This window comes from Bos indicus, chromosome 7 (assembly GCF_029378745.1).
Source record: "Bos indicus isolate NIAB-ARS_2022 breed Sahiwal x Tharparkar chromosome 7, NIAB-ARS_B.indTharparkar_mat_pri_1.0, whole genome shotgun sequence".
Lineage (NCBI taxonomy): Eukaryota > Metazoa > Chordata > Mammalia > Artiodactyla > Bovidae > Bos > Bos indicus.
In genome coordinates, this window is record NC_091766.1 from 39,770,193 (window position 1) to 39,790,291 (window position 20,099).

Below are 20,099 nucleotides of genomic sequence, written 5' to 3' on the forward strand. Positions count from 1 at the left end.
ACCCCCGGCGCCCGGCCCTCCCCTCGCACTCCTTTCCCCCTCCCACCATCTACCGCAGCCACTTCCGCCCGTCCTCCGGAAGTGGGTCCGCGGCAACTGCCACCTCCCGTCATCCCGCCTTATCGCCCCCCGCCTATCACCATCGCCACCAAGGGAGCACGGAACGTGACTCTGCAGGACTTGAGGTTGTTCTGCAGTTACTATTCACAGAACTGGAGAAGAGGTGTGGGCAGGACAGAGTGCGGGTGAGAAAGGACATGTGGACAAGAGTAAAGGCTGGGCAAGAAGGGGCGGGGCAGTGTGGCGGAAAGCCGGAGCTCGCGTCACGTCGAGCCGCGCGGGAAGAAGAGCGCATGCGCATGACACCTCGGCCGGGTGAAGTTTGGTGCTTGGACAGCTTCGCCAGGCCGGACTTGGGCGGGAAGGGGGCGGAGCGAGAGCCCGGAAGTGGGGGCGGAGTCGGCCAGGGGCAGTCTCGCCAGGCCCCCACGGTTTTACTGTCACAACACCATGCCTCTTTGGGGTTCTGAAGAAGGCCTAAGCTGGCCCACTCTCTGGATTCGAGTCCTGGTGAGAAGCAATTCTGGAAGCACCAAGGCCTGTGTTCACCCGTTCCTACGCTGAGAGCTCTGTAGCAGTACTAGAAGAAAGCTGTTTTGTTTATTGCTCACTTTTCTCGCTGCATCTCTAACGGAGGCAGGACCTTCCTTGGGTCTACTCATAGAGTAAGCTCTACTCCCCCTCCCACCCCCAGGACAACTCTGTTCTACACGCATTGTGCGAAGCCCTTGTCAAGTATCAGTGTTAGTACGCACAAGTCTGAACCTTGGTTACCGTTCTCTGAACAGCACAGAAGTTTTGCAGAGGTTAGATGGCTAGAAAGTGATAGGGGCTGATAGCGAACCTTCCAGTCTGTGACACTGACCTGTGTTGCCACTATCGTGTGCAAACAGTCTCCTCTTGAACCTTTCCACACCTTCAAACATTAGACTTCCAGTTTCCAAAATTGCCCTGGTTGATTTTTCTCTAAATGTATTGGTCAGACCTGTTCTTGACTTAAAACTGCATGCAAAAGCAGCTACTACTAATTTTTGTTCATATGTCGTCTACTTAATGACATGTTCTAGAATTTTGCCAGGGCTGTGCAACCTTTGTTTTTTTCCCCTTTTATTGAAAACTGGAACTTAGTCTGTAGTCTTCTGGAATATCTTCTTTGATACTGAACTGCTAAAATCCTTGGAATTTTCATATGTGATAAGAGTACTAGGAGGCTCTTTTGTTATAATATTTGACCTTTGACCTTAGTTCCTGCCACAAGGCCACAAAAACCCTTGGCATTTCCTGGGTGATAGGAATGTCATTTCTTCTAATGAGCAACTTTGTGTGGGCTCCTAGACAGCTTCTGAATGGGAGCTGATCATTGGAAAGATCAAGCTACGATTAGAAAGTTGGAATTTTTTAGCATCTCCCTCCTGCACCTTTCCTTGTGGGAAGGCTTCCCTTGTGGCTCAGCTGGTAAAGAATCCACCTGCAATGCCGGAGATCTGGATTTGATCCCCTGGAGAAGGGAAAGGCTACCCACTCCAGTATTCTGGCATAGAGAATTCCATGGACTATAGTCCATACTGTTGCAAAGAGTTGGACACTACTGAGTGATTTTGATTTCGTTCTCATGCCACCCCCTACCCTTGCCATCGTATTGAGATGAGAGAAGGGTTGAAAATGGAGCTAATGATAAATCATGCTTAGGTGATGAAGCATCCTTTAAAATTCCAACAAAATGGGGGTTCAGAGAGCTTCCAGGTTGGTGAACACATCCACAAACTGGGAGGGTGCAACACCCTCAACTCAGGAAGACAGAAGCTCCTGTGCTTGGGACCTGCCCCCCCCATGCCTTTCCCCTTCCCCCACCCCCATATCCCCCACCCCAGGCCTTGACCTCTGTATATCATCTGGCATTCATCTATATCCTTTAATAAACTAATAAACATGGATAAGTGTTTCCCAGAGTTCTGTGAGTTGGTCTAGCAAATTACTGAATCCTCCGGGTATGAAGTCACAGGAACCTCCAGGTAGAACAGAAGTTAGGAGTAACTTGGTGACTTACTACTTGTAATTGGCATCTGAAGCAGAGTCAGTCCCATGGTACTGGTCCCTAACCTGTGTTATCTGATGTTATTTCAGATTGTGTCAGAATTGAGTTAAATTGTAGGACAACCAGCTGGTATCCCAGAGAACTGCTTGGTGGGAGAAAACGCCCATGCATTTGGTGGCAGAGGTAAAGTATTCTGTATGAGTAGTAATGAAGACATGTAGGAAAAAGACTGGGTTTTTTAGTACGTACGTTAATCTGACTTGCTGTTAACATCAGACTGAATCCAATAGGAACTACTAATTTTAGGCAATCATATGTCATCCATTTAATGACATGTTCTAGGATCTCGCCAAGATTATGGAAAGATTTATAGCCTCTGTTTCCCACCCCACCCCACCCCACCACCCTTTTGAAAATTGTAACCTAGGTTCCAGTTTCCTGGAATATCTTCTACCCACACAGTTCCTCCAGAATATTAGCAGTGACCAAGTTGCATATTTACAGTACTGGGAATGTAATAGTTACTAAGTCAGGAGTCTTGAAATGATTTTTTTATTTGGAAAGATGTCATAATATTAGAGGAGAAGGCAATGGCACCCCACTCCAGTACTCTTGCTTGGAAAATCCCTTGGACGGAGGAGCCTGGTGGGCTGCAGTCCACGGGGTCGCTGAGGGTCGGACACGACTGAGCGACTTCACTTTCACTTTTCACTTTCCTGCATTGGAGAAGGAAATGGCAACCCACTCCAGTGTTCTTGCCTGGAGTATCCCAGGGACGGGGAAGCCTGGTGGGCTCCCATCTATGGGGTCGCACAGAGTCGGACACAACTGAAGTGACTTAGCAGTAGCAGCATAATATTAGAAACAGTCTTAAGACAAAATTTATATTGCTGTCAACCTCACATAATACAGTTCTACAGATAACTTCCTGATACTTTCACAACCCCAAATTTACTCCACTCAGCTGGCTTTCTTATTGGAATTAATGGTAACACCACTTCATTTGTTCAGGCCATAATGCTGAGAGCCATCCTCATACTCCTCTCTTACAACCCCTGTCAATCTGTCTGAAAATCCTCTTGGCTCTATCTTCAAACCATGTCTCAGGTTCAGTACCTCGGTATTCTCACAGCCACCTTCATCCCACACCTGGACAACCCAGGTCCCTCTATCCTTACTTCCCTCCTCCAGTAGCCTGGTCTTCACACAGCAGTCAGAGTGATCCTGGCATTTTTCTGCTTAAAACCCCACAGTGTATCCCCAGTTCAATTGGAATAAAAAGCCAGTCCTTTCAGTAGACTACAGAGCCCAATACCAACTGGCCTGCTTACTCCTGATGGGCTTTGCTCACTCTGTCTCAGCCACACTACCTTCATTGCTATTCCTTGGGGAATATTTCTAGTGCAAAAGCTCTAGCTGTTCTCTCTGCTTATCAGTTCATCAGTCAGTTCAGTTGCTCAGTCATATCTGACTCTTTGCAACCCCATGGACTGAAGCATGCTAGGCTTCCCTATTCATCACCAACTCCTGGAGCTTGCTCAAACTCATGTCCATCAAGTCAGTGATGCCATCCAACCATTTCATCCTCTGTCAGCCACTTCTCCTCTTGCCTTCAAATTTTCCCAGCATCAGGGTCTTTTCCAGTGAGTCAGTTCTTCACATCAGGTGGCCAAAACATTGGAGTGTCAGCATCAGTCCTTCCAATGAATATTCAGGTCTGATTTCCTTTAAGATTGACTGATTTGATCTCCTTGTAGTCAAAGAGACTTGCAAGAATCTTCTCTAACACCACAGTTCAAAAGCATCAATTCTAAAGTGTTCAGCTTTCTTTATGATTCAATTCTCACATCCATGCATGACTACTGGAAAAATCATAGCTTTGGCTAGACAGACCATTGTTGGCAAAGTAATGTCTCTGCTTTTTAATATGCTGTCTATGTTTGACATAGCTTTTCTTCCAAGGAGGAAGTGTCTTTTAATTTCATGGCTGCACTCACCATCTGCAGTGATTTTGGAGCCCAAGAAAATAAAGTCTGTCACTGTTTTCCATTGTTTCCCCATCTATTTGCCATGAAGTGATGGAACTGGATGCCATGATCTTTGTTTTTTTTTTTTAATGTTGAGTTTTAAGCCAACTTTTTCACCCTCCTCTCACTTTCATCAAGAGATTCTTCAGTTCCTCTTCACTTTCTGCCATAAGAGTGGTATCATCTGCATATCTGAGGTTACTGATATTTCTCCTGGCAATCTTGATTCCTGCTTGTGCTTCATCCAGCCCAGCATTTTGCATGATGTACTCTGCATGGAAGTTAAATAAGCAGGGTGACAATATACAGCCTTGACATACTCCTTTCCCAATTTGGAACCAGTCCATTGTTCCATGTCCAATTCTAACTGTTGCTTCTTGACCTGCATACAGATTTCTCAAGAGGCAGGTAAAGTGGTCAGGTATTCCCATCTCTTGAAGAATTTTCCACAGTTTGTTGTGATCCACACAGTTAAAGGCTTTGGTATAGTCAATAAAGCAGAAGTAAATGTTATTCTGGAACTCTCGCTTTTTATATGATCCAACAGATGTTGCAATTTGATCTCTCTGCTTATAAAGCTCCTATTCTGGATATTTTCATTACTCAGATATTTCCTCAAATGTCACCTTCTCAGTGAGGCCTTCCCTGACCAACCTATTTAAACCCTGGCCCTTACCACAGCATTGCCAGTATCCCTTTGTTGTTGTTCAGTCGCTCAGTCGTGTCTGAGTCTTTGCAGCCCATCAACTGCAGCCTGTCAGGCTTCCCTGTCCTTCACCATCTCCTGGAGCTTGCTCAAACTCATGTCCATTGAGTCAGTGATGCCATCCAACCATTGCATCCTCTGTCGTCCCCTTCTCCTCCTGCCTTCAATCTTTCCCAGCATCAAGGTCTTTTCTAATGAGTTGGCTCTTTGAATCAGGTGGCCAAAGTACTGGAGCTTCAGCTTCAACATCAGTCCATCCAAATGAATATTCAGGATTGATTTCCTTTAGGATTGACTGGTTTGATCTCCTTGCAGTCCAAGGGATTCTTAAAGGGTCTTCTCCCAACACTACAGTTACTCTCCCTCACTCTGCTCCATTTTTTCAGTAGCACTTATCAACTCCTTCCATATTTATTATGCTTTACTACTTCCTATCTGCCTCTGCCTGCTTGAATGTCAGTTCCCTGAGAGGAGGCATGTTTGGCTGTTTGGTTCCTTGCTATATCCCAAGTGCCTGGACAAGGGTATGCTCAGCACTTAGTAGGTGCTCAGTAAACATTTGTGAAATGAATGAATGAATGAACTTGAACAATTATTTTCATGATGGAGTATTGTTATCTGGGCCTTTCTTACCTGCAGATACATGAACATAGTGGTAAGCATACTATGCATATTTTGTATATGATATTTTTATCATCATACCATAAATACTATCATGTTTCTAAATATTTTCAGAATTACAACCACTTTTTCTTTTTAAATGTACTTAAACTTTTTGCATGCTTGTTATTATTTTTCAGACAATAGACTTGTTCAAAGGAAAAGTTAATTATTTCCCACCTCCACTTATCCTGCTGAAAGGAACCACTTTCAAATTTAGTGGATATCTTTCCAAATATTTTCTCTATACGTACATATAAATATGTAACATGTACAGATTTCACAGTTCAAAGACAAGTATGTAACTTTATTTTCTGTAACACAAGCCAGTTTCTATTTTAGGCCTCACTTACTCTGATAGCAGAAAAACTAAGTGTAGTTAACTCAGAATAAATGTTCACACTTCATGATTTGCTTATGTTTTAATGATCAGTTATGGTTTAATTCAGGCTTAATCCACCTGCAATGTGGGAGACCTGGGTTTGATCCCTGGATTGGCAAGATCCCCTGAAGGAGGGCATGGCAACCCACTCCAGTATTCTTGCCTGGAGAATCCCCATGGACAGAGGAGCTTGGCAGGCTGCAGTCCATGGGGTTGCAAAGAAACGGACCCAACTGAACGACTAAGCACAGCACAGCATGGTTTAATTCTAGTGAACTTGTTCTTTTCTTCTTTCACCTTTATATAATTACCAAGTTTTTTAAAGTTATTATAAAAGTATATATTCATTGCAGAAAAATTTTGTTGTCGTTCAGCTGCTAACAACAGCTGTCTGCCTCTTTGAGACCCCGTGAACTGCAGTATGCCAGGCTTCTCTGTCCTTCACTATCTCCCTGAATTTGCTCAAACTAATGTCTCTTGAATCAGTGATGCCACCTCCTCTGCTGCCCGCTTCTCTTGTCCTCAGTTTTTCCCAGCATCAGGGTCTTCCCCAGTGAGTCAGCTCTTTGTATCTGCTGGTCAAAGCACTGGAGCTTCAGTTTCAGCATCAGTCCTTCAATGAATATTCATGGTTGATTTCCTTTAGGATGGACTAGTTTGATCTCCTTGCAGTCCAAGGGACTCTCAAGAGTCTTCTCCAACACCACAGTTTGAAAGCATCACTTCTCTGGTGCTCAGCCTTCTTTATGGTCCAACTCTCACGTCCATGCATGAGTCCTGGAAAAACCATAGTTTTGACTGTATGGATTTTTGTTGGCCAAGCGATTCTCTGCTTTTTAATACACTGTCTAGGTTTGTTAATAGCTATTTTTCCAAGGAGTAAGCATCTTAAAATAGTAAGTCACAAATAAGCAAAATAAAAACCATACGTAAAGCCAGCAGCCAGAAATAATCAATTTGTTCTGTTCATATATATGCATACTTGAGTTCCTATTATAATTAGCTTTTATTGCTTTATATATTGCAAACATTTTTTCATGTCAGAAAATACACTTCCATGGCATTTTTAATGACTGTGTGGTCTCCCATTGTATAAATGTACCATAATTATTTTACCTGATTTTGTACATTTGGTTTGTTTCCAGCTTTTCATTTTTGTGGAATTACTTGTAGATGAATCTCTGTGCACATCCCTAATTATTTCCTCAGGATAAAACCCTTGGAACAGTTGTTAAAAGGTTGTGCTCACTGTTGAAGGCTTTTGATGGTGTTGTCAGTAGACCTACCAAATGGTGTCACTGCTTTCACTCCAGCAGGCAGAAGGATCCTTTTCTTCACATTGTGCCAACACCGTCTTAAAAGTCTTCCACATTACCTTGTTTTTCGATGTTTTCTTGAATGTTTTCACAAGTATATTTTTTTCCAACATAATATTTTTCAGGTGATAATTATTTGGGATTCATTTTAGAAATTAGATCCTCTTTTATAATTTAATAGACTCCTCCTTATCTTATCAAGTATTCTTTGTATTGATTTTGGTCCAAAGCCCTATAGGGACAAAAGTCAGTTTGTATATTTGCTATTTGTGACATGTTCTTTTATTCTGGAATATATTGTAAAACTCTGACCCATAAAGAAATGGCCATATTCGTTTTCTCCTCTTATCTTATTTTACCTCTTAGCAACTTGTAAGACACTGGACTATGCACCTCTTCTTCCAACACTATTCCCCTTTAATTCCCTTGCCACCACTCTCTCCTGGGTGCCCTCCTCCCTCTCTGACTACTCCTTCTCAACCTTCCTAACCAGCTTCTTCCTCTTCCCTTTTATTCTGTACCCAACACTTTCTGTTTATGTAATGCTGTTACCGAACTTAGGTCTGGATCCTCGATGTCCAAAAATTATTACTCAAGAAAGAGACAAATGTTTGTAAAAGGAAAGTTGCTTTTAATCAGAGTGCTGGCAATCTGAGGAGACAGTGAATTCAGTTTCCCTGCAAAGCTATCTCTGAAGATTCTGCTTGGCCATGATAGTTTGTAAAGGGGAAAAAAAGGAAATAATCTCAGTTAATCATTGAAATAGGGGCACAGAGTTGTTTCAGTTCCCGACATAAAGAAAGCTGAGAGCCAAAGAATTGATGCTTTTGAACTGTGGTGTTAGAGAAGACTCTTGAGAGTCCCTTGGACTGCAAGAAGATCCAACCAGTCAGTCCTAAAGGAAATCAGTCCTGAATATTCATTGGAAAGACTGATGCTGAAGCTGAAGCTCTAATACTTTAGCCACCTGATGCAAAGAAATGACTCAGTGGAAAAGACCTTGATGCTGGGAATGATTGAAGGCAGGAGGAGAAGGGGATGACAGAGGATGCGATGGTTGGATGGCATCACTGACTCGATGGACATGGGTTTGAGCAAGCTTTGGGAGTTGGTGATGGACAGGAAAACCTGGCATGCTGCAGTACATGGGGTCGCAAAGAGTTGGACACGACTGAACGACTGAACTGAACCGAACTGAATCCTGTTATCCTAAGATGTAAATTATGGGAATGGGTCTGGTAAGACCTTTACAACCTTGAGACATTCTTTTGATTTACTGTAATAACCAATTTAAAAAGCATATAGCTCTCTTGTTAAGACTAGCAAGGGGGGCTGTCTCCATTCCCCCTTCTGATGTCTATGTCAGAAGCTTTCTCTGTCCCTTTTTCTCTTTAATAAAACTCTGCTACACAAAAGCTCTTAAGTGATCAAGCCAGGTCCCTGGTCCCAAAGCTAAATCATCTTCTTCAGAGATCACAAATCCCACATTGTTCAGCATAAGCTATCAATGTCAAGACAAAAGGAACCTCTCAGGAGAGTTCTTTCCTGCCAGAAGCTGCTTTCAATCCCAGTATGAGTCACTTGGCTTCCATTATCAACTCCACAAATAAGCCCCCAGGCCCCTTCTCCTCATCCTCCAGGCCCATATATCCAGCTACATACTTGGACATCTCAACTGGGTCCCCTTACAGACAGCTCTAATGCACGTGTCCAAAACTGACTCACAGTATTCCTCCCAGCTCCTCTCCCAGCATTCCCCTTCTCAGTGAGTAGCTCCATCATCCCACGAAATACTTGTGCCAGAATTCCAAGTCCTTCACAAAGTTTCCACCTCTAATCAATAAACACACTCCTCAAGGTTCATCTCCCAATTACTTCATGCTGCGCTTCTCTCTGTCTCTTCCCAACCTGGGCCAGTTGTTACAGCTCATACCCTAACCATAGGGATTGGGTCACAAAGGACTCAAGCTTGGCCAGCCAGTTCCTTCCTGGAATTTACCGAACTAGGAGAAGGTTTCTGTCAGATAGCAAACCACGAGCACAAATGAAAATAGTTTCAGCTTTTCTATTTAAAGGACGAAAGTCTTGGAGGACACTTGCTCAAGATTTGTGGGCCTTGCTCAACCTTTTGACCTTCTGACATGAGTTGATGCTCAAACTATGTGCAATATATATAGTAAGTGCTCAGTAAATGTTGGTTACTATTCTTATGATTAATTCTGAAAAGTTTCAGTCTAGTACTTTTTGTTTGTTTCATTTGTTCTATTCCCATCTTAGGAATACCAGTTTTGTATATGTTGGGACTCATTTGACTACTTCCACTTCCCTCATTTTCTGGTCTTTGTTTCTTTGCCATTTGTCATGTTTTTTGAATAGTTTTTTGTGCATGCATGCATGCTTGCTCAGTTGTGTCCAGCTCTTTGCAATCATGTGAACTGTAGCCCACCAGGCTCCTCTGTCCAAGGAATTTTCCAAGCAAGAATACTGGGAGTGGGTTACCATTTCTTCCTGTAGGGAATCTTCCTGACCCAGGGTTCAAACCAGCATCTCCTGCATTGGCAAGCGGATTCTTTACCACTGAGCTACCTGGGAAGCCCCTAGTTTTTTTAGTTATACTTATTTTATTTTTGATGTTTCTAGTGTTCCCAGGCAAATATCAGGTTAATACAGTTAAGTTCCCCCAATTTTCCTTAAATTTAAAATAAAATTCTAACAGTGCATACTTGGTTTTATTTTTTCATTCTTCCAAAATGTATGATTTAGTGGTTTTCAGTATACTTGATACAGTTACACAACCATCACCACTTATCCAAAACACTTTCATCACCCTTGAAAGAAACTGCATGTCCATTAGCAGTCACTCTCCTTTCTTGCCTCCCTCACCCCTATGAACCATTGATTTACTATACATCCCTATCAGCCTGTTCTGAACATTTCATATGAATATCATCAGACATGTGTCTGCTTCTTAGCGTAGTTTTTAAGATTTCATCCATGTTATAGTATGTATTAGCACTTCATTCCTTTTTGTGGCTGAATAACTTTTCACTGTATATATGTTGTTTATTCATTCATCAGTTGATAGATATTAAGTTGTTTCCACTCTATAGTATCTGTTTTTGCCAGTGTAATATAAGGAATACATAAAAGGAGACTGGACTGCAGCCTCCACATAAAAGCCTACAGAATCCTCAGATGAAGAAAGGTATTTGGGAGAAATTTGTGTTTTCTGGGGAACAGTGGATGTGGGCCAGTGCCCCCCTAGATTTGGGGAAATCCCAATTTTAAATGATCTGTTACCCCTGTTCTTGTTATGCACATAATCATCACACCATGTATCTTCTGTGTCAGATGGAGACAGTCCTGACCATGGGCATGTTCTGACTTTCTCCTGTCTTGTCACTCACTCAGTCCTTGGCCTGGTTGGTATTCATTCCTGAAATACCCTCCACCTGTAAGTCTCTCTTCATGTGGGTTTTCTTAATCATTATACTATTTTCTAAAATCTGCTCCCATTAGCACTTCCAGGAGGTGAGGGTGGACTTTTCTAGAACACTGAAGACAGATAACCCCCACTCCCTTTTTTATGTCCCTTGTGGCTAAAAATAAATAACTAAAAATTGGGTGTGGGGACCTGGAGTTATACTGCAAATATGGGACTAAAGAGGATGTGACTAGCCCAGACATCTCCGTAGCTGATGTGTAAAGCTGAAGACTGTGTAGTGTGCCATAGGGAATTCAAGTGAAACCCAGAATATTAAGCAGAGACTTAGGATGAAGGTGGGGTGGTAGATGGAGGACACTTGGGAATTTCAGTTTAATCATGGGATGAAAGCTATTTAAGTACACTTAAAATCATAGCACTGCCTTGCTTTGTTTCACAGTGAAGGATGCACTTACTGCCTTGTGTCTGGTCTTTCCTTATTTAATCCTAGTATTATTTTAATTATATTACTTTGGAGCATTTCTCCCCAACTAGATTATGAGCTTCTTACAAGAAGAGACCCTGCTTACCTCATAATACTCATATGTTTCTGAATTTGTTCAATGCAGCGAACATTTACCTGCCAGCTCAGATTCTGGCTCCTCTGATTTCTGTGGACTTGGGAGATTCGGTTTCCTTTTCCAAGGCTCAGGTTGTGAAATCTGCCTTTCATTCTTGGCAAGGCATTCATGAGGATCAAGTGAAACCAAGGCTATGGGAACCCTTTTAGAACTGAAAAGAGCTATGTAAGTATCTGTGGTATTTAGAAGTTTCCAGATAGCAATCAGTATGCCAGGGTGCTAGTCGTTTTGAGCTTTCAGGGGAGGACCCCTTAATGCCCTTTCCATCTGAGAACTGAGAAAGCCCTGAGCATCCCCTCCCTTAGGAAGCTGCTCCCATTTCTCACCTGGCCTCTCCTTTTTCAGGACTCTCAGAGTGTGATCATGCCACAGAGAAATCCAGTCTGCTTTTAAACACCTTTCTTTAACCATATTATAAGTTCTGATTGTCACTAGATCAGTTGGTTGGTTTTCAAATCTGTGAATTTGCATTTAAACCAGCAGCATTCTTAAGTCAGTATTCCTTTAGACCAGCTCCATCAGAAAGGGTTTTCCAGTTACCTAGTGAATATTTGAACCTTCAGATACTGATGCCAGGAAGCTGAGGTTTTCCTGTAGGGCCTCCACTAGTGGGGAGTGGTGCAGAGAGGGGAGGAGAGGGAGAAGGGCAGTCAAAGGAGAACAGTCTGAAACAGAGATGTCTTTTGCCTTCAGGATGTATCAGGTCACAGGAGAGAGGAGACTGGTTATCAAGAAAGAACAAAAAAACTTACAAGTAAAACACTGAAGACAATGCAGGAGTACAAGAAGTATGTAAAATTAATTTGGAGTATTTCCTGAAGGTAGGTTTTGAAGGGAACCAGGAGAGAGGAATCCCTGGTTTAGGAGTCATATATCCTCTACTTGAAGTAGAACCTAGCTCAAATAGGAATATTTCTAATCTTTATCATCTAAACTGAGCCTGGTGCCAGGAGCTTGGATGCTGATCCTGATTGCAGTGACCAGGTTTCACACATCCCAATCAAACCCTTTAAAGCATCTCCTCATGTAGGAGCAGTTGAGAAGTACTTTTGGGGAAAACAATTTTAACGAATACCTCCAAAGCAAAACTATAACCTCATCATAATTCCTTTATTTCTTTTGAAATGGGTTTTAAACCAGAATAACTATTTCTAATTGTTAGAAATATTTTAAATAATTGTCAGTAATAATCTTTACTAATCATGAAAAGAGAAACACATACATTAGTCTTTTTCAAAGTATCATTTCTGATCTTTTGCTCAGTATGTGAGTTGCTGTTTTCCACCTTATTTTGTGATAAAGGTGTGGTACTCATGTTCCCCACCCCCATGCCCCCCAAACCAATACTAGACTCCTCTAGAATAGTGGAAGAACAGAAGTTAAAGGCAACCCTACACTCCCAGCAAACACTCATCAGGTATCACCTGGAAACCGTTCAAGGCAAAAACCAAAAATGTTTAAGGGGCCTCTAGCTTCTTGGAGTTAATAATCCATTCTGCCTACTGCCTCCCAGTTATTTCACTGCTATATGACAGTCACCTCTGCATTGTATCACGCACTGATTTCATTCCTGGTAACTGTTGAAGGACTGACCTTTTCAGATGATTGGCGCTTCTAAATAAACCAGATCCATTTGAGGTCATGTCTGGGGGAATATTAAGCTTGCATTCTCACATGCCTTCTTGAGTGGGTGAAAAACAATTGGAATTTCTGTACAGAATTGGGTGTGATGTATGAAATGGATCCTGTTACTCAGCTGCAACCCAGAGTGAGGCAAATATCTCAAGAAAAACATTTGATATGCATTTTTCTGGGCTTTGTCAATACCTGAAAACAAGAGGCAGTTTCTTCCAAGGAAGAGATCATGGATGGTTGGTCTGAGGAACACAGAGATTCCAGATTGATTTCCCCTCCCTCAGCTTGGGGTGCCACATCTTCCTTATCCACCCACCAAAGTCCTCGGAAGTATTCTATTACTAGCTCAAATGCCTCTTCCTCCTTGAAACCTCAGTCACTGTCAGCACTGATTTGTCTTTCCCTTGGAATTCATTGTGGTACAGCTATCCCTAGTGTTACTCCTTTCCTCATCTCTCAGTTTCACCTCACCCCCAGCAGTATCTTGAGAGACTCCAGTGGAGTATGAACAGCTGCAGGATGCAGCAGATGTGAGCAGCCACAGAGGAAATCGAAGTCTCAGTGAAATCCTATATGGAAACCCAGGCAAGCTGTGAAATCGAAATTAAGAAAGGTAGAAAAAAAATGTAAAATGTTGAAGATTTAGCCTGATAAATTTTGAGCAAAAGAAGAAAGAAACATGATATAGTGGATAAGGCAGAACTTTGGGCTCAAATCTGAGTGAAGTTTACAAAGTCCACTCAACCAGATCCCTAGAGGAGAGATAGAGCCAAGAAAATGTTAGAAACTTGGTTGTAGATTTTACAAGATTGAACCAAGAGGGCCAAGTCTGTGGGGTAATGGAAAATAGAGTAGGCACTCCAAGAATAATACATTGTTTTCTCATTTAAAAAGTAAGGAAGCACAATCTGAAAAGTATGGGAAAGTGCAAGTTTAGGCCTGCTTTGAGAGATGCCATGGCATATCATTATGCCTTGAGTTCAGCTGCCACCTCCGCCACAAAGTTCTGTGCCCATGGGCAATTCTTTAACCTCTCGACGCCTAAGTTCCTCTACCTGCCAAATGGGAAATGATAATGGCCACCTCATGGTATTCTTGTAAAGACTGGAGGAGTTGCCAAAAATGGTGCCTGGTACATAGTGAGTACTATGTTATTTTATTACACATGAAATTTGAAAGTTCTCCTTGGTGATTTATTTGGAATCAATAAACTTTAGGAATAACCTTATCAAATTTTTCATAAATGATGAAACACAGTGTGATTATGTGACCTTTATAAGCCATTTGAATTGCATTTTATTATCCACCAGTCTCTTTAGGTCATTTTTAAATGACTTCATGTATTTAAATCTTGTCTTCCAGTATGACTCTTGAATGCAGGAAGTTCTGTCTTAACCTTATGTGACACAATGTGAGGCACATATATCAGAGCTTACTAATACCTGTTAGTTCCTTTAAAATGCAAACTTTCAAATGTATCCCAATGACAGTCATTTACACATTAGCAATAAGTTTCTTTCTTTGTAAGTATTTATTTGGCTGTTAGTTGTGGCACTCAGGATCTTCAGTCTTCCTGTGGCATGCAAACTCAGCTGTGGCATGTAGGATCTAGTTCCCAGACCGGGGATCAAACCCAGGACGCCTGCGTTGGGAGCATGAAGTCTTAGTGAAGCCACTGGATCACCAGGGAAGTCCCAGCTTCTTTCTTTTTTAATGCCATCTTGGAAAACCCAGATGTCCCTGGTAGAAAGGTCTGGATAAGTAAGTGTTAACAAAGGGAGAGAAGACCCCAGAAGGAAATGTGGCTGCGGCAGCAGATCTTGCTGGGTCTCGATAGAGGAAATAAAATGTGTTTACTGAAAAGTTTTATGAAAACAAAACAGAAGGTATAACAAGGACCATGACTCATACTTTTCAACTGCCCCCTCTGTCCAGCTATGGCAGGCTCCTTTTCATGTGTTTTTCCGCAGATGTTGGGCCCCTGTCCTCAGGCTCACAGCCCATTGAAGAAACTGGTCAGCAGCTTCGAAAAACAACCCAGGGCATGGAAGAAGGCCCTGCAGGGCCCCAGAGCTCAGAACTTGACCTGAAGCTTTGACCAGGAGGTAACATTTGTCCTTCCTATTAACCAAATGTAAGGGAACTGTTGGAACAGCAAGGACACAGGGAGGATCGAATCATTTCACTAAACCATCCATTTGTGAGCCGTTTCAAATTTACCGATTTCCTGCTGGGGCAGTGGGAGAGGGAAAATGAGAAGAAAAACCAAGTCCAGTGGTCTTAATTCTGAGGGCCTACATGGGGCAGAGAATATGCTTTGATGGAAAGGCAAGACTTTTCTCTGGGATATGTAGAATTGGAGGCAAGGGGAAGCAGGAGGGAGGTTGGGAATGTAGGCTCTGGAGGAGGGAAGTAGGAAGTGAGTTCTGTCCTCCCAGTGGGCTTTCCCTCCCCAAGCAGATCACTAGCACAGACGGGAGTGACTATTAGGAGAGATGGGGGTTCCGTTCAAAAGCTGGATGGGCTGGTGACTGTCCCTTTGCCACAGAGCTAGAGTGGCAGTGCAGCATGCATCCCAGAGGTCTGGCATGCCAAGCTCCAGGAGGACCCCAAGGTCAAGTGGACAGAGCAGGAACAGGGTTTGTGCCATCTCGCCAATCTACTGCCCTGTCTGAGAGGGTGCTCTCCAGATGAGGTCCATCAGGGGCCTGTGGGGTGTGTAGCCAGCAATGAAAACTGAGGGGAGCAGAAGGAGGCTGAGCCAGATGTTCCCCCTTCTTCCCAGCAACGATGCCCACATCCTGTCCAGCCTACATCCATCCATCAGATTTAGGAACTTCAAAGTAGAGACAGGGTGTACAGCCAGTTGAGTTGCCAGATAAAACACAGGACACCCAATTAAATTTGAACTAAAGACAAACAAGGAATAATTGTTATTGCATGAGACATACACTAAAAAAAGACTATTCCTTGTTTATCTGAAATTAAAATCTTACTGGCTGTCCTGATTTTTTTAAATTGTTTTGCTAAATCTGGTATTTCGATTAACAGGACAAATGCTAAATGAATCTCAACATTTTTGAGGATGGTATTAAAGTAATAGGGTCTTGTCATGTCTGGGCAGTTGTAGGAATTTCCAGAAGTGGTGCTGAGTTCTCCAGGCTCTGGGATTTTGTTACTGACTCCCAGGTGACAGTTTCCTTTCCAAGCACTTGGCCCCTCTTCCCTCTGGGAGCTATGAGAGAAAAGAAAAAAGAAATATACTATACAAGCTGATTTGATGGGCCAGCCAAAGGAACTGGCAGTAACTCAGGGGTTTCAAACTGTGGGTCACAACTCCTGCAGGTTGTGAACCCAGGTCATGCCAGCATGAGTAGGGGATAGGGTGGATTAGGGAAGGGGATCAGAGTGTACAGCCTGTATTTTTTTTTCAACTGCTCTCCCTTTTTAATCAATTTTACACAATGATATTGTACATGAGTAATCACAGTAAGAGACAGGATGGGTTTCCTATACACATACAAGACGTACAAGCTCATTCACTGAGGCTTTTAGAAGGTTTTATCAGTACAAAACTTGTTAATACAGGTGAAGCCCAAGAGTACAGTAAACATGACAGAACATCAACTCAGCAGAGGTGAATTCTTAAGGCGTTTGTCTCCTGCCCACACTGTCTGCCATGAACCAAGTATAGAGGACTTTCTCTCTCGGGTATTGAACCTTTGATGAGCACAGGCCTGTGGGACATGCAGCTTCACAGTGACCCCACAGCTCAACCACACCAACCTTGACACAAGCAAAGGATGTCTTCCTTTCTCAAGTATTCTCAAGAGTAAAAAAGCTATTCCTGGTCACCCTACTCCTTTGGGTAACCTACATTCTAAAATATATGATTATTAATCTGGTAACATTCTCAAGCATTTTTGGCAAGATATCTCAAATATCTCATCACTGTTCATCTACTCACTAAAAATTCTTTGAGCTTCATAAAGATTGTTTCTGATTTTCCCCTCAAAGTATGACAATTACATACAGAATAAACGTGCTAGAGTTAACAGAACTAAACAGAGGGCAGACTTTTCCTTACAGAATAAAGCAGTAATGGAGATATAAGAGAATAGTCTAGTATACACATTAATGGAGGAAGCTGAGTCCACTAATGATTCTGTCACTTCTACCCAGTCCACTAACAGTTCTGAGCGAGTGTGTTTCTACTTTCCTTTTTCACACCCAATCTCATTAGCCACAGGAACTGTTAAAAGTTCACAATGTTGACCTTCACTTGGCCCATGGAATTCCCATGATACGCAATGGGGAAACTGCCCACCAGCCCTCACAGTCAGCTACTGCTTCCCATGGCCAGAGCTAGACCTCATCACTGCCTGGGATGGATTTTAGTTCTCTCACTTACATACCTCAGGAACATAGAGGTTCAAAGACTACATTAAACAAAGGCTTGCAGGACACATTAGGGAAAGAAAAACCCATGCATCACATCCACATCTATTTTCCATCCTTCACAAAGCCTAACCCTCTTACAACAAAACAGGCTTTTGTAAGCAGATTTTTAAAAAGATAAAGCAGGAGAAATCAGTAACTGGCTGTGATTTGACCTAAAGTAGAGAAAGAAAACAAAATGTTTGCTAGATTTTAAAAATGACAATTTTACAAAGACAATCTTCAATCTGTAATTTTATTACTTAACTGTCTCTAGAAGCAGAGTATTAATACAAAATAAAAACTGATTTTTTAATTAGACAATTCCACAAAATTTCAATAAACATTTAACATTCATTATTTTAGTAAATTTTATGTAATAATCCGTGACTACCGAAGGTTTCCTATGTGTGATTTTATACTTTTGCACAATCCTTCATATAAACTAGGTACTGGGAGGAAGTGTGGTAAGAAACAGCCAAAGGACAGCTGTTCCTCTTTCCTGAAAGTAAAATCAAATTACTATCTATCTCACACCCACCACTGCCATGCACACAGTTGTTAGTTGCTGAGTCGTGTCTGACTCAGTGACCCAGTGGACTATAGCCTGCCAGACTCCTCTGTCCACGGGATTTCCCTGATAAGAATATCGGAGTGGGTTGCCATTTCCTTCTCTACTGCTTGTATTTTATCTCAAAAAAATCTTGTATCTCTGAGTTATTGTGTGTATACATGACTAACAATATTTCTTACTGTAGTCAGGGTCCAAAATGTTTGAAAGACACTAATGATGATGTTGAGGCTTGCAGGACATTATTGTGAAAACTGTTGGATCAACAGCCAGGATGAGTTGGTTTCACACCCATGGGTTAGGGTAAGCTTTGCCTTGTTCTGGAGAAATCACCCTCTGGAACCATCTTATCTTTTCATGGAATCTTCAGTCCCTGCATATAAATGGCCAATGCTTAATTTAAATCATTTAAAGTTCCCAGGTTTGTTCATTTTGTTTACTGTACTGTAATAACTTATTAAAAACGTACGTGGAATTGAACATTGTTGCACCTGGTCTTAGGCATTAAATATGTTATAATGTGGGACTAAAGGCATTGTCCAAATGGCCATAGTGGGTTTTCTTAATTTATTTTTTTATTGAAGGATAATTGCTTTACAGAAAACCATAGTGGTTTTAACATTTGCTTTATTTCCTCCTCTAGAGGAAAGGTTTTTCACTGAAAAATCCATGGAGATTACTTGGGATAATTCCCCAAAGCTACCCTAAATGGTTTTGACAGAGTCATAATTTCTCTCATGCAAAGAATATATGATGCTTTTACTTAGAAAGTGGAAGAAGAAATGTTTGCAGTTGTACTTTGAATTTTTAAAAAATTCCTATAACAATTAGCTCTTGATTCAGAAATTATAAATAAAGCTATTTTATCATCCAGTGTCACTGAAACATTTTGTCCTGTGATGTTTTATTTTTATTGTTCTTAGAGATTTAATTTTTATCTTGCACTCTTTGTCGGAAATAGCTTATAAATATTAAGTCTAAATACTTATTGTCCTGTACCAATTGTTCCAACCTCTGTTTCTTCAAATTTTGTATTTATATATGAATGAAGTGGATTTGCCATGCTTTTTCAGTAGGGAGATACTGTTTGGCCATGGAATGTACAGGCTTTGGAGGCAGATACACCAGGATATGAAACTAATTCTGACACACAGTACACTGTGACACACAACACACTATGATTTTGAAAGGCACATAACGCCTTAGAGCCTCAACATCCTTAAATGTAAGATGGGGGGAAGTACCTAACTGGAAGAGCTATTGTGGAGTTTATATGAAAGAATAAAGACTGGCATGGGGAAGATAATGCTATATACTCACCAAAGTCCATTTGTGTTTCCTCTTTATGAACTTGACAGTACGTTTTAAACCTCCCTTTAATTAGTTTGGGGCTATGTGACTGGGTTATGGTGTGGGCTATTTCTAGGCCTGGCTACCTAACCTGCTCCCATAGAGCACACATGTTTTAGATCGTGTGGCTGCAAGACGAAGACTGCTCAACTCACATAAGACTAAGCAAGAAGTCAACCTTTCTTTGATTCTTTCTTCCTGGTAGCTCAGCTGGAAAAGAATCTGCCTGCAATGTAGAAGACCCTAGTTTGATTCCTGGGTCGGGAAGATCCCCTGGAGAAGGGATAGGCTACCCACTTCAGTATTCTTGGGCTTCCCTGGTGGCTCAGACAGTAAAGAATCTGCCTGCAATGAGGGAGACCTAGGTTCGATCCCTGGGTTGGGAAAATCCCCTGGAGAAGGGAACAGCTACCTACTCCAGTATTCTAGCCTAGAGAATTCCAAATTCCATGGACTCTACAGTTAATGGGGTCACAAAGAGTCAGATATGACTGAGTGATTCTTTCAGTTTTTATTCTTTAAGGCCATTAAGATTTTGAGTTTGTTGCTACAGCATTGACTAGCCAACTCTGACCAGTGGGGCTTCTCAGGTGGCACTAGTGTAAAGAACCTGCATGCCAATGTAGGAGGATGTAAGAGACTTGGGTTTGATCCCTGGGTCGGGAAGATCTCCTAGAGGAGGACATGGCAACCCATTTCAGTATTCTTGCCTGGAGAATCCCATGGCTAGAGGAGCCTGGCAAACTACAATCCATAGGGTCACAAAGAGTCGGACATGATTGAAGTGATTTAGCATGCATGCAAACACTAAACAATGCATTTGAGATACTAAGTGTATTTTTCTTAAATGTAGGT

The 20,099-nt window shown here is 42.0% G+C and overlaps 1 long non-coding RNA gene across 6 annotated transcripts; it reads left to right on the plus strand.

Moving 5' to 3' along the window:
- The first annotated feature begins 48 nt into the window (after positions 1–48).
- LOC109561948 (uncharacterized) lies at positions 49–19,200 on the plus strand. 6 transcript variants are annotated; one of them, XR_011567637.1, is made up of 7 exons: positions 49–725; positions 2,185–2,278; positions 5,938–10,640; positions 11,240–11,416; positions 11,945–12,072; positions 14,857–14,991; positions 15,435–19,200. It is a non-coding gene; the product is annotated as an uncharacterized lncRNA (long non-coding RNA). The 6 variants fall into 6 exon arrangements; XR_011567633.1 differs by having other exon boundaries at positions 51–725; positions 10,538–10,640; positions 14,857–19,200; XR_011567636.1 differs by lacking the exon at positions 11,240–11,416 and having other exon boundaries at positions 14,857–19,200.
- The last annotated feature ends 899 nt before the right edge of the window (positions 19,201–20,099 follow it).